Genomic DNA, 13,635 nt, shown 5'->3' with positions numbered 1-13,635 from the left:
TTAATAATAATAATAATAATAAATATAATAATTATTATTATACAATTTATTGTTATTATATTTTTGTTATTATTATTATTATTATTGCTGCTACACAAGAAATAGTATAATTAAACATCTATGTTGTGTTACATGGCTAGATTCTCATCAAAGCAACACAGTAAAACAGAAACGACAGGGCGGAAGTGCGCCCTCTCGTGGCGACTGTGCTCCCCTCATACATTGAGCAAACTTAATTGTGCCAGTTAACTTCCTTTTCAGTACTGACTAAATTGAAATGGTTACAATAACATCAAGTTGATATATTATCATATTGGACTAATGTTGGACACTGCCTGCCTGTGTGATGATGTGATTATGATAAATCACCAGAACGCGTTATGGAAGGGGCGCTGTTACCCTGCGCATTAGCTAGCGATTATACCCTACGCATAACCGTGTCCTCATCATATGCTGAAAAAAACAGTTGAAAAAGACCTAAATTATCAAGTGCACGAGGCAGGAAGCGGCGTAAAGGAGAGGAGCAGAAAAAAAAGAGTAATATAGAGGTAAGAATCACAAGTTAACAACTATTCATGTCAGCCATGCTCATGATGTTTATTTACTATTTTTAAATAGCTTATTAGAACCAGTTAACGAGCACCGACACTGTGGACTGGGTTTAGTGCAAGTTTAATGTGTAATTTTCTTTAAAATAAACATGTGCTTCTATAATATTGTTTTAATTTCAGTTTTATTGCTGCTTGCTTTCACTTCACCAAAAATCTCATGAGTGTCTTCTTTTAAAAGAGGCCATGATTAGGCCTGTAGTCTAAAGCATATTCATGAATTGGCACCATTTTAAGTTTATGTATATTCCCTGCTACATAGAAACTCTCATAGTATAGGAAACCCTTAGAACGTCTGTGACGGTGTCTATTGTTTAGGGTTTTTTTCCCAGCAGGGTAATTTTCCAGTCTATGCTTAATAATGGAGATTACAGGTAAGAGGCTAATTAGACTAACTAGCTGGCTAACAGCTACATTCAGTCATATAGCCTATATTTTGGGTAATTTCTTTCATAACCCTTTGTTTTTAGTGGCTGAGTTTTGAAAGCCAAAACTACGCTTTAATTCCTCTGTAACCTTGAGTTCTACCACAATTGCAAATAACTGTTATGTGCACACACTTTAAATAAGTTTATCATCTGACTCACAGAATTCAAAACACTAGTGAAGTCTAATGATATCAAAGTGAAATAGACACAGAAGGCTGGGTGAGATATATATATATATATATATATATATATATATATATATATATATAACTTGATATCATGATAAATGCTTACATGATACAGTTCTGAGATATTGTTGGTATGCTGATTTATTTATTTATTTTACTTAATTTTCTTTGTCTTTGTAGGTATTTAAGAAAAGTATCAAACTCTGTTTAACAGGTTTTTGTTTATTACTGTTTTGCGGACAGTTTCTTAGCTAAATTATATATCATGATATGCATTGTCTATCATAGAGATATTCTCAAGTTTTGCGATATGATATTTTTGTCATATCGCCCAGCCCTATAGCCTAGGGGTGTAACGGATCGTAGTTGATCCGTGATCCGTATGGACCTGCCCCACAGTTCGGCACACACATGACTCTCGGATTAATTGCAAAGTTTAACCATCATAGAGTGAAAGACAGTTTTACTGCTGATGTTAATTTTTAAACTAATCATTCCGTAAAACTTGATGCAGCGTTGCAGTGAAAAGATAAAGACAAAGCAGTCATGTGTTCAAGTGAATGGGGCTCACAATATCTTATGTTATATAATATTATGTTAAGCAGTTGATAATAACATCATGGCTAGTAGAGGAGCAGAAGGATGTTCTTTTTTGTTAAAAACATAGGCTAAAGTACCTTGCTGTAAGTGTTCTTTAAGTAACAAATGGAAAGCAAAGTTTTATATATCGACCCCCTCCCCCCCTTTTTTCTTATATGCTGATCCGAAAAATGATATGATCCGTGACATGAAGACCGTAATATGATCAGAACTGTGAGTATTGTGATCCGTTGCACCCCTACTATAGCCACACCTGTAGAGTGGCATACCGCAGGGTGGCATATAGACTTGAGTCATTGCCCCTCAAAATTCTTTGCCATTTCACTCATTATTCTCTTCATTGTATTTATGGCAACATTTTAAATGCAGGTTCCCCAAATGTTCCAAGTACTTATGTCTTTAGCTATTGAAAGTATTAAATTCTTCCAGATCTCAAAAGGCTTTTTTTTTTTGCCTCAACAGTATACAGTATATATTTGCCACAAGATACAAGGCCTTTAATGAAGCACCTTACCTGAGATTGCAAAATTAAAACATTTACCACTGACTGCCTTCTTCAGCTCTTTTAAAAACAAAATATTTTGTATACAAAAGTAAATTGAGTGGCTTCATTTACTAGCTTTATCAGTGGATCATTCTGGCACTTGTATGTCTGGGTTGTGTCCTTCCTTTCCAGGGGATGTGGCTGATCCCTCCCAACAAATGTTTATGTTAACGATACTGTTGTGAAATGTGTTTCTCCCAATATTAATCACACGCAAATGTATACATTTTTGTTGTATAATAGAATGTTTGTTTGTTTTATGAAATTACTTTTTGTGGTATTGTGTGTGTTTTTTTTAAAGCTTACGGATGGTTTAGGTGAAATGCGTCTGATGTAAGGAAAAGAGTATCAAATGGTTAATATTGGGTACATGTGTATTACTATGTGAGGGATTTCATTTTGTGTAACTACATTGTTAGAAAAAGCATGATGGTTGAATGTAAACATGTATGAGCAGAATATTTGTTTGTGAAATAAATGAAAACAATTGTTGATTACGTTTTTTGGGAGAACGGGTTGATTTTGAATAAAAAGATTTTAGGAGGTAAAACGTTTTTTTTTTAAAAACTGTTTAAAAGAATCGCATTTATTACATGCCTTCTAAACATAACCCTCAGGAGGTAAAACATTAAAGTGTTGACTAAAAGAATCACACGTATTGTTTAAACTAGAAGACAAGTTTTTCGCGAGATGTCTTCCAATCGCTGGATAAAGCATGAATGAGGTTAAAAAACGATTCAGCTCTCTCTCTCTCAATACACCCTGCCTATCCACACGTGTTTTACCGGCAGACAGTTTCTGTAGATTGTGTAAATTTATGACTCTTGCAGACTGTTCTGTATGTGCACCTAATTTATGACTCTTTGTGTTTTCCTGACAGACAGTTCTGTAGGTACACTTAGTTTATAACCAGGGGTGGGGTGTAATCCTATCACTTTGTTTATGTTAATTTGTTAGTGTCTGGGGGTGTTAATGGCTTTATGAAACCCCCACCAATATGTAAGCACTATGTTTTAAAAACGGAGTCAGACATGCAGAAGTTTCAAAGCTCTTGGCTGTTTACCAGTGTTTGCACTGTGTAATTTAGATAAATCTTAATTTTCTCATTTTAGCTCACCACTAAAGTTTTGTTTTACTTTGAGGAATATTTCAAAGAGATGTTTTATCATTATCATTTATCAATAATAATGTTTTAGTTTTATTGCGCATTATTAAGAGTGTTTATTTATTTATAAATGAATCATGGAACTGTTGCAATGGTTAAACAGGTCTCTAATGCTCCAGGTGATGCTGACATTGTGTCTATTCCGGACATTGTTGATGAAATTAAATTTCTGAACAAGGCAAGCGGTACGTACGTGTTCTTATTTATACGTATTTGTGCCTATGTATGATGTGTTGTGTATGTGTAGAATGATTATACTTTTATTTTACACAAAGGATAGAACTCGGGCGAAGCGGCTCCGCGAGTCAGGTCGGATAACTCCGTGTTCAGTAAGTGTTGTAATACTTAGTTATTTGACGGCAATGTTTCAATGCGGTCTTATGTTGTATCTTATGTTTTTGTATATGTAACAATACCTGTTGGAGACAAGCGTGGATGGGCAGGTTAGCGCACATAGAATCGATGGAAGAGTAAACACGGAAGACAGACGGAAGTCAGGCGATCAGGCGAACAATCCAGGCAGGGCAGGGAATCGTAAACGAGGAACAGGCAGGTATATCCGAAAACCAGGAAAATCCAGAATATAGACAAAGGCTTGGTCAAACAACTGAGTTAAGATAACTGAGCGTTTACTTCGCGAAATGCTGACGTTAACGAGGCCTTATACAACTTGGGTTGAAGCACTGGTGTTCGCACTCAATACTCCGGCAAACTCGAGCATGGGCATGGCTGGGAAGTGTAGTTCTTGTCCGCCATGTTTGTAGGCGGCACTGCATTCTGAGAACTACCGCTGCGAGTTCAGCGCGACCTAACAGAGCCCCCCCTCAAAGGGCTCACTCCAGGAGCCGAATCCCTCCAAGGCCTCCTTCTCCTCCGTGGTCCCGGTCTATCTGGGTGAGCAGCAAGGATGTCTCTGCTCAAGTTTGCATCCAGAATGTCCTGAGATGGGATCCAGCACTGCTCCTCTGGGCCATATCCTTCCCAGTCCACCAGATACTTGAGTTTTCCTCTCCTACGTCTGGAGTCCAGTATGTCGCGGCCTTCAATCTCTAGCAGCTCCAGTGGGGAGTCATCCGGCACCTCTGTGGCCAAGGTACCCGGTATCACTGGCTTAAGGAGAGAGACATGGAATGATGGGGCAAGGTGGCTGTGCTTGGGCAGGTCCAGGCGGTGCGTGACTTCATTAATCTGCTTCAGGATCAGGAGGGGGCCGATATACTTGGGTTTGAGTTTTCCGCCCAGGAGTGGCAACTTTAGATCTCTCGTGGAAAGCCACAACCTGTCCCCGGGTTGGTAGTTGAGGTGATTCCTCTGGCGCCGGTCCGCCTTATGTTTGGCGGTACGGCAGGCCTGCACCAACTGTTGATGGACGCGTACCCAGACCTGTTCACTCCGATGGAACCACTCATCTATCGCTGGTGAGTCAGTGGGGGAGGCGTACTAGGGAAACAATGGTGGCTGAAAGCCCAAGAAACACTGAAAGGGGGTGAGCTGGGTGGCGGAATGTCGTGGAGTTTTGTGCGTATTCTGCCCACGGGAGGAAGTGGCCCCAGTCCTCCGGATTGGTGGAGCAAAAGGTTCGGAGGAATCGTATGATTTCTTGATTGGCCTGTTCTGCCTGTCTGTTGGCTTGGGGGTGGTAACCAGAAGTGAGATTAACGGTGACCCCTATCTTCTCCATGAAACTGGCCCAGATGCGAGACGTGAACTGCGGACCCCTGTCACTCACAATCTCCTCCGGGATGTCAAAGTATCTAAACGTGTTGGAAAAGTAGTTCGGCTGTGGCAAAGGCATATGGGATGGCCGGTAATGGAATTAGGCACAAGGATTTCGAAAACCGATTGACAACCACCAGTATCACAGTGTTACCTTGTGACTCCGGCAAGTCCATTATGAAGTCCAGAGCCAGGGGAGACCACGGGTGTACAAGTGTGGGGAGAAGTACCAATTTTCCGGGCACTTTAGACCGGCACTTTAGACTGAGCGCAGTCATAGGGTCTGTGTGGTGGTAAACCGCTTGCTCTTTCTTTACTGAACACCTCGCAGAGGTCACAATATTCTGGAGGGACCATGACAGGAACATTAGACATAGGACTCTCCACTGTCGTGGTGGCCACAGGGACCGTGGGGCCACTCAGGCAGTGGTGCAGACAGTACGGGGACCATTTGGTAAGTTGTTTGTCCGTCCAAGATACCTGAGGGTTGTGATGCTCTAGCCAAGGCAGGTCGAGAATGATGGGGTTCCTGGTAGAGTCTGTGACATACAGGACGATGGTTTTGTGGTGAAGAGCACTGACTTGTAAATTTATTGGCAGTGTGATATGACTCCCCTCCTATCGGGGACCCATCGATCTTTTGGACTCCTCGAGGTTGGAGCAGGCTGCGTATGGGGAGGCCGAGATTCTGTGCCGTCCTCTCATCTATTTATTTCTCGGCTGCTCCTGAGTCGATGAGCACTAAAAGTACAAGAGACTGTCCTGAATGCTCTATTACCACAGGTAATGCAAAGATATGAGAAGTACGCAAATAGATTGGACTCATCCGGTGGCGACAAGGTTGGCTGTCCGTGCTCCACTCGACCTATTGTGGCGCCCTATGGGGACATTGGCAAATGACACTGGCGTGGGTGCCCTCGCCGCAATAGAAGCACCGTGACTCGCGATCTCGCCTCTCCCTCTCCTCCTCACGGGTCCGGGCAAGACCGAGCTGCATAGGTTCAGCTGGTGGAGCTGACTCTGGTGGAAGGGGACTCCACAGCGCGGGACGGTTTGTACGGCGTAGATGGTCCAACCGTATTGCTAGGTCAATGAGGTCATCAAGGGTAAGCTGCTCGCCCCGGCATGCCAACTCTCGAACCAACTCCGAGTTTAGCCCCTGATGGAACGCGGTCTTCAGTGCTGGTTCTTTCCACCTGCTCCTTGCAGCGATAGTGCAGAACTCCAGAGCATATTCTACTGCGTCACGTGAGCCTTGCATGATCCTCAGGAGTTCCTGACCGGTCTCCCAGCAGTCAGGGGAATGGTCAAAAGCACATTGGAAACGTGAGAGGAGCTCTGTTAAAGATGGTCTAATACTGCCTCCTCACTTCCACTCTGCCGTAGCCCATGCCAGGGCGCGTCCGGTGAGTAACTCCATAAAGTGAGTAAGCTTTCAGGCTTACGACATCTCCGGGTGGCTCTCGAAGAACAACGTGCACTGTAGCATGAAGCCCTTGCATCGCTCTGGCTCTCCAGCGTATCACTCCGGTGTAGGCAGTGGCGGATAGTGCACAACCAGCATAGATGGCGTGAGCGCAGCTGGTGCTGGCTGGGCATATGCGAGGGAAAACGACGGAGGAGGCATGTCAGTCGCGGGGGGAATCGTGTCTTGCAGCCCGGAGGAGCTTAAGTCTCTCATTCAAACGCGATATCTGATCCCGCTGTTCAAATATTGTGCGGTTTTGCTCCAAGACGCGGCGTTGCCACTCTGAGACATCCACTGCCTCCATAGTAGGCGAAGTAATCTGTAACGATACCTGTTGGAGACAAGCGCGGATGGGCAGGTTGCGTGCGTAGAATCAACGGAGTTTGCCGCAACGTAACAATGACTAAAGCTTTTTTAATAGTAAAACATCATATACATTTGCCACAATAAAATTATTACATTTAAACACAAGATCGGACTTGTATAAACGTTTACCACCTTACATTACCTACATAGACGAAAATCCAGTTCGTTCGTGGTTTTATAAATCATGCATATTTCCATCGGTATATAGTCAATCAGCTTCATTGAAGAAAACAAATGCAAAGTTCCACATTTAGTCACAAATGTCCTCTTCAAAATGCATTAAGTGTCTTAATATCCCACTCCTCTGGGATTTAGTAATTAGCCCTAAACTGAACCGAGACCCATTCCTGACTTGATTGACACCCACATGGACCAGTTGAAGACCTCACTGGCCATGACTGACCATTCAGAGGCTGAGAAAATCAAATACGTAATCATCACAGCCATACTTTTCCTGCAAAATTTTATACAGCATGTTTTTTTCATGTTTGGCAGTTTTTTCTGATCGCTAGTTTTCTTCTGGTGCGTTTTATTTTCATCTATCAATCCCTATCAATAGATAGAGGCTGATTTTTAAGATGCTATCCAGAAACCAGCGCTAACTGATAAGATTTACGCACTGCAGAACCACTTCCATATTCAGGCTGTAGAGGGCTTGCAGGGTGCTGCTGCCCATCCAGATGAATGGGCAAAAGTTCTAGGTGGTAGTTTTTAAATGCGAACAGATTTTTATTATAGGACCCTGTAAACGCATCATTCTGGTCAAAATATAACATGTCAGCTTCAAATAAAATAAAATAACACTAATAATGTCATGACAGTGTTATGGAGCCCCCCTAGTGTCAGGTAAGAAAAAAAAATACATCCATGTGTAAACAGTACCCTCGGATTTGTAATCTGTGCCCTTAGTTTTGTAATCCGCGCGCATCGCGGTAAAGTTGGGTTTATATTGGACATTCGCTGTACATTCGAACTTCTCTCTTCTATTTCTCAAGAAATAAACACTCAAAAAGGACATGACGTGTATTGTCTTAATAATGTGTATTGAGTGGACATAGAACCAATACAACTGAATGTATTTTTAAATTTTCTCCCGTTAAAACCCGCGGAAGCCAATCTTTGGGAAGCGCAGGTCATCAGCACTTTATAGTAATGGAGTCAGTAAGGGACCGTCTAAAAAGTGCGTGACCTGGGCAACTGTATAAGATTCTTGTAAGTTATAGTCATCTACTTAACAGGATATCTAACTTATTGCAGTGTTAAGATACAGTATGGATAAAGATTTTTTTATAGCATATGTATTATTAATGATATACCTTTATATTACACATATAAACTTATTGTGCCATATAAAAATATACAGTTTAGACATGGCTGTGTGTTGAGTTATTTTAGGGGGCAGTAAATTTACACTGTTACACAAGCTTACACTCACTACTTTACATTGTAGCTACCAATGGAGTAAGACGCGAAGTTGGAGGCTCCTGCTAATTTCGATTAAAATTGTAATTAAATTGCGCTTTTCGGTCATACAATAGATTTTGACACATTGTACTCCGTTTTTTTGTTTGCTGAGAAAACGCGAGGAAAAAAAAAACCACGAAAGCTCGTGGTACTATTCAAACAGAACCGAGGCCTGGTGTATGCGCCGCAACCACAGCTGTGAGCGAATCGCCGTCTTCCCTTGAATCTGCCTTGCCGCACGTGGACCCTGACTTCGCCGCCCTCAGGCTCGAGTTGCTGGCTTCACTGAGGAAAGTCATTGCCGATATTTTTAAAAAGGAGCTCCAGGAGACTCTCAGGGATGCGCTGTCTACTATCAAGCTTGACCTGCAAGTGTGTGAAGACACAGCTGGTTAGTGATAGAGTTGCTACTGATTCTACCATATCAACACTGAAAAGCACTGTTGGGAAAATGGAGCACTCTCTCTCTGGTTGTACCCATGCTGTAGCTCAGATGGAGACTACTATCGAGTCTCTCACTGCTACCGTAACCAAGGTAGAGAATAAATGTGAGGATTTGGAGTCAAGGTCATGGCGCAATAACATTAGGATAGTGGGAGTTCCAGAGGGCCCTGACACCTGTACAACTGCTGCTGTAGCAGCCTTGCTGAAGGAGGCATTTGGTCTGGAGAAGGAGCCGGTTTTGGATGGGTCCCACCGGCCCCTTCAGCCTAAACCCAAGCCTGGTGAATGACCACGTGCTATTGTGTGCAGATTACACTATCACAGTTGACAATTTAAGCCGTGTGAGAGAGCTCCAATGGATTAAAATGAGGGATTTCACCATTTCAGTCTTCCCGGACCATTTCAGTACACCCCACCCCCCCGGACGCTGAATGCAATCCCTCCCTCTGCTGGTCCTGGCCCCCCGGGCAAAATGTCCCCACCTGAACCGAACCAGGAGACCGAGCGGCATCCTCAGTGGAGCAAGAAAGCAATGCAACGTCCTAAGCGGAACAGGTAAGCAGAGCAGCGTCCTCAGCGGAACAGGAAAGCAGAGCGGCGTCCTCAGCTGGGCTGGAAGTTGTCCCGAGGCAGGACAGCGGGACAACTTCCTCAGCAGGACAGGAGAGGGGAGCGATGTTCTCCGCAAAGCCCGAGGGAAGCTCCAAGATTTCCGTGAGACCAGAGAGTGGAGTGAGGTTCTCCGCAAGGCCAAAGGGAGGAACGATGCTTGCCACGGAGCATGAGCAGGAAACAATGCCCTCTGTGGAGCAGGAAGGGGGAGTGACATACGGTACACAGCAAAGAAGAGGAACGACATCTTCAGTGGAACATTGAGGCAGAGCAACGTCCTCAGCGAAGTAGGAAGGCAGAGTGACGACCTCAGCTGAGCAGGAAGGCAGAGCGACGACCTCAGCCGAGCAAGCAGGCAGAGCGACATCCTCAGCCGAGCAGGAAGGCAGAGCGACGTGCTCAGTCGAGCAGGAAAGGGGAGCAAAGTCCTCAGCCCAGCAGTAAGGCAGAGCAGCGTCCTCAGCCCAGCAGTAAGGCAGAGCGGCGTCCTCAGATGGGCAGAAAATCGGAGTGCCTTCCTCAGCGGAGCGGTAAAGCCGAGCGATGCCCTAAGCGGAGCAGGCAAGCACAGCGGCGTTGTGTGTGGGGTTGGCGAACAGAGGTGAGCACTTTGGTATGTCGGGACACGGAGCAATGTCTTCAGCCAACCAGGGCGACTGAGCGACGTCCTTAGCTGAACCGAAAAGCTGAGCAGCATCCTCAGACGAGCGGGGAGGCTGACTTACACTCTCTGCTGTCTCCGTTAGCTGAACTAGATCCATAATAGGTGAGGGAGGGTGGGAGATGGTACTAGCCCAGTTAACAGGCTCCCACTTGTACCGGGACTCCTCCATGTCCTCCTGCTGCTTATGTGGCGCAGCTTGGTACTCCTCCTCCTGTTGGCGTGGCGAGGCGTAGTTCTCCGCGAACATAGGTGGTAGAGTGAAGCCCGGGTACTTCATGGTGATCCACTGCTTCCGTTGTAGGTCTTCTGTTCTGTCACGTCCCGATACGTAAAGGAGTTGAGTACGGAAGCAGGTGCAGGTAAAGACGTTTATTTTTGTTAAAGGGCAGGCAGACAGATCCAAATCGTAATCCAAAAATGTAGTCAAGGCAGGCAAAGGGTCAGGCGATTGGCAAACAGGCATAAACTGGGCTAAGCGGAAATCACAACGAGGAATCGAGAAACAAGGTCATACACTTGGAACATGAAACTGGAAACATGAAACTAAGACTGGTAAGTGGGAGCGGAAAACACCAGCGTGGACAAAATGAACTAATCTAACGTGAAACTAACTAAATCTCTCTTCTCTAACTATATTAACTATATCTAATACTCCACGGCGTGTGCTGGGAGGCTAGAGGTGTATATATAGCAAACATGATCAGCGTTAAGTGCTGACAAAACACTGAAGACACACCCTCGAACAACAACCAAGGACAGAACAGAAACAAAACAAACGCACGTGTCCACAGTAAACAATGTCACGGTTATCAATATCCGATGAACATGCGCTCGCTGTGCACTCGTACATGCGTGCGCCCGCTCATCTCTCCGAGCGTGCCACTCGTAACACTGAATCAGTCTGCTATGTCTAAAACATTTTCCGATTTTATGTGTCAGAACGGTCTCGTTAATCCATGTAGATCCCGTAACCCCTCTCTTAAAAAATTTTCTTTCTTCTCCCAGGTGCATCATTCCTATTCAAGAACTGATTAATTTTTTTTTTATAGACGGTACTCTTAATTCTTGTGTAGTTTCTTCTGACTATTTGGGTATTGTAATTTCTGACCATGCACCTCTACAATTAGATATTCAACTTTCTATTTATAAATGTAGCCCACCACCTTGGAGATTTAACTCTCTTCTTTTGGCAGACAGTTGAAATGTGAGTTAATTTCAACTTCTATTGATAACTTTCTTTTCTTCAATCAGAATGATCCCACTTCTTTCTTGAAGAAATTTTAAATTCAGTTAAAACGATGCAATCTAACAAAGCCCCTGGCCCAAACGGGTTTCCAATTGAATTTTTAAAAATGTTTATTGGAAAATTAGCGCACCTGCTTTTGTCTGTGTTCAACGAATCCTTGGAATGTAGGTCTTTGCCTACAACTCTGACACAAGCCACTATGGCTCTCCTTAGACTGCTGTCTCTGCTTAAGGCAGATGTAAAGGTGTTGGCAAAAGTAATTGCATCTTGTTTAGAGAACATGCTCCCTTATATTATATCTGAGGAGCAAAATGGTTTCATAAAGGGACGTCAGTTGTTTTTCACTACCCGTACCCTCCTTAATATAATTTGTTCAAAGCATTTGGCTGAGCTTCCTGAGAGTGTCATTTTTTTAGAAGCCGAAAAAGCATTTGACAGGGTTGAGTGGGAGTATTTGCTTGCAGTCTTTTGGAAATTCAGATTCGGGGATACATTTATTTCTTGGATTTGCCTCCTTTATTAAGTATTAAGATCTTCCTACTTGTTTAAAGGAATAGTCCAATATGGTGTTGAATACAAATTGTCGCTATATGCTGATGATTTGTTATTGTATGTAACCGATCCTATTGCCTCTATGCCTGCTGTCTTAGGTGTTCTGGAAACCTTCAGTTTTGTCTCAGGTTATAAATTAAATTTGGAGAAAATTGTTTCTGCCAAAACAATTCTTCGATTCACTGGATAAAATAATTTGTTCTTTTATTTGGGGTGGGAAGCCACCAAGGGTTCGGAAAACTTTATTGCAGGGATGTAGACATGTAGACATCCATAAACTTTGCTACTGGGTTAAATCTTCTGGATCTTCTTGGTGTAAATTGAAACTATCATCTTGTAGGGAATCCTCTGTACCTGCTTTACTTTATTCCTCTCTACTTACAAAACTCTCTCTATATACTGATAATCAAGTTGTCCTTAACACACCTTAAATTGATTTGGTTTCAGTTTAGTATCAGTTTGATAACTGACACTACTTTAGATAAAACAATCGTAACGTTGTGCTGTCACTAAATTTGATCTGTTTTTACATACATCCGCGACTAGCTTGTAGCCCGTAGCCCGCTAGCATTACCTACTGCTAGCCTTGTTAACATTCCTTATTTTTCATTTACCGCTGTTTTGTTTAAAAAAACAAATATGTCTGCTGTCTCTCCGGTTTTGAGTGCAGATGAGGACTCGCTCAAGCTTCACATGGTGCGGCTAGAACTGGAGGATTTGGAGAAGCAGAGCCGCGGCCTACTCAACAAGCAGGCCCAGCTGCTGGAGCGACACCTGCAGGGACCGTGCACCTAGGACTTTCCCAGCCGTGGTCTCCGTCACGCCGCCGCCAACACACCTCAGGCCTTGGGTGAACCAGCGGCGGAAGGCATGGGCTGGACCACAGGTGAGGAGCTCTCCACCTCCAGTGTTCGAGATTCCAACCGGGAACCGCTTCGCCCCTCTCCGTCAGACCAGACCTAACGCTGTGATGTTCGGGGACTCCATTGTGCGGAACGTCCGTGTAGCCTCATCTAAGGGTGATGACTTTTGATGAAAAGTGACTTTCTAGACATAAAATGTCACAAGTGTGTAAAGAGATACAGGATGAATGGGAACTAGTTTTGTTATTACACTTTTGATGAAAAGTGAGTTTCTAGTCATAAAATGTCACTTTTTTCACCTTATCACAATTTAACATCAATTTTACATTTTAATGTAAACAATCATATTTCCTAATATTTTAGGTCAGAAACAGTTCATAGTACCATATTATGTGTAACTATGTGAAAAATATCATATTGGAGTAGGTCGGGCAATTGATTATATGAGTTTGTTAGAAAAACCACCTACCTTTGCTCCTAGCGCCTTCTCGGTCGCTGTGTAGCGTTTTGAGCGAATAAAGAGCACAAGTGTGTAAAGAGATACAGGATGAATGGGAACTAGTTTTGTTATTACACTTTTGATGAAAAGTGAGTTTCTAGTCATAAAATGTCACTTTTTTCACCTTATCACAATTTAACATCAATTTTACATTTTAATGTAAACAATCATATTTCCTAATATTTTAGGTCAGAAACAGTTCATAGTA

General features: G+C 43.3%; 1 long non-coding RNA gene across 1 annotated transcript; it reads left to right on the top strand.

Annotated features, from left to right (window-relative positions):
• Positions 1–58: 58 nt before the first annotated feature.
• Positions 59–13,231, top strand: LOC128629271 (uncharacterized). The gene is made up of 2 exons (XR_008393607.1): positions 59–548; positions 12,736–13,231. It is a non-coding gene; the product is annotated as an uncharacterized LOC128629271 (long non-coding RNA).
• Positions 13,232–13,635: the final 404 nt, after the last annotated feature.

The sequence above is a fragment of the Ictalurus punctatus genome, chromosome 27 (genome assembly GCF_001660625.3).
Source record: "Ictalurus punctatus breed USDA103 chromosome 27, Coco_2.0, whole genome shotgun sequence".
In the NCBI taxonomy this organism is placed as follows: Eukaryota; Metazoa; Chordata; class Actinopteri; order Siluriformes; family Ictaluridae; genus Ictalurus; species Ictalurus punctatus.
Note: the sequence above shows the minus strand (reverse complement) of the source record. Positions and strands in the feature narration are given on the sequence as shown.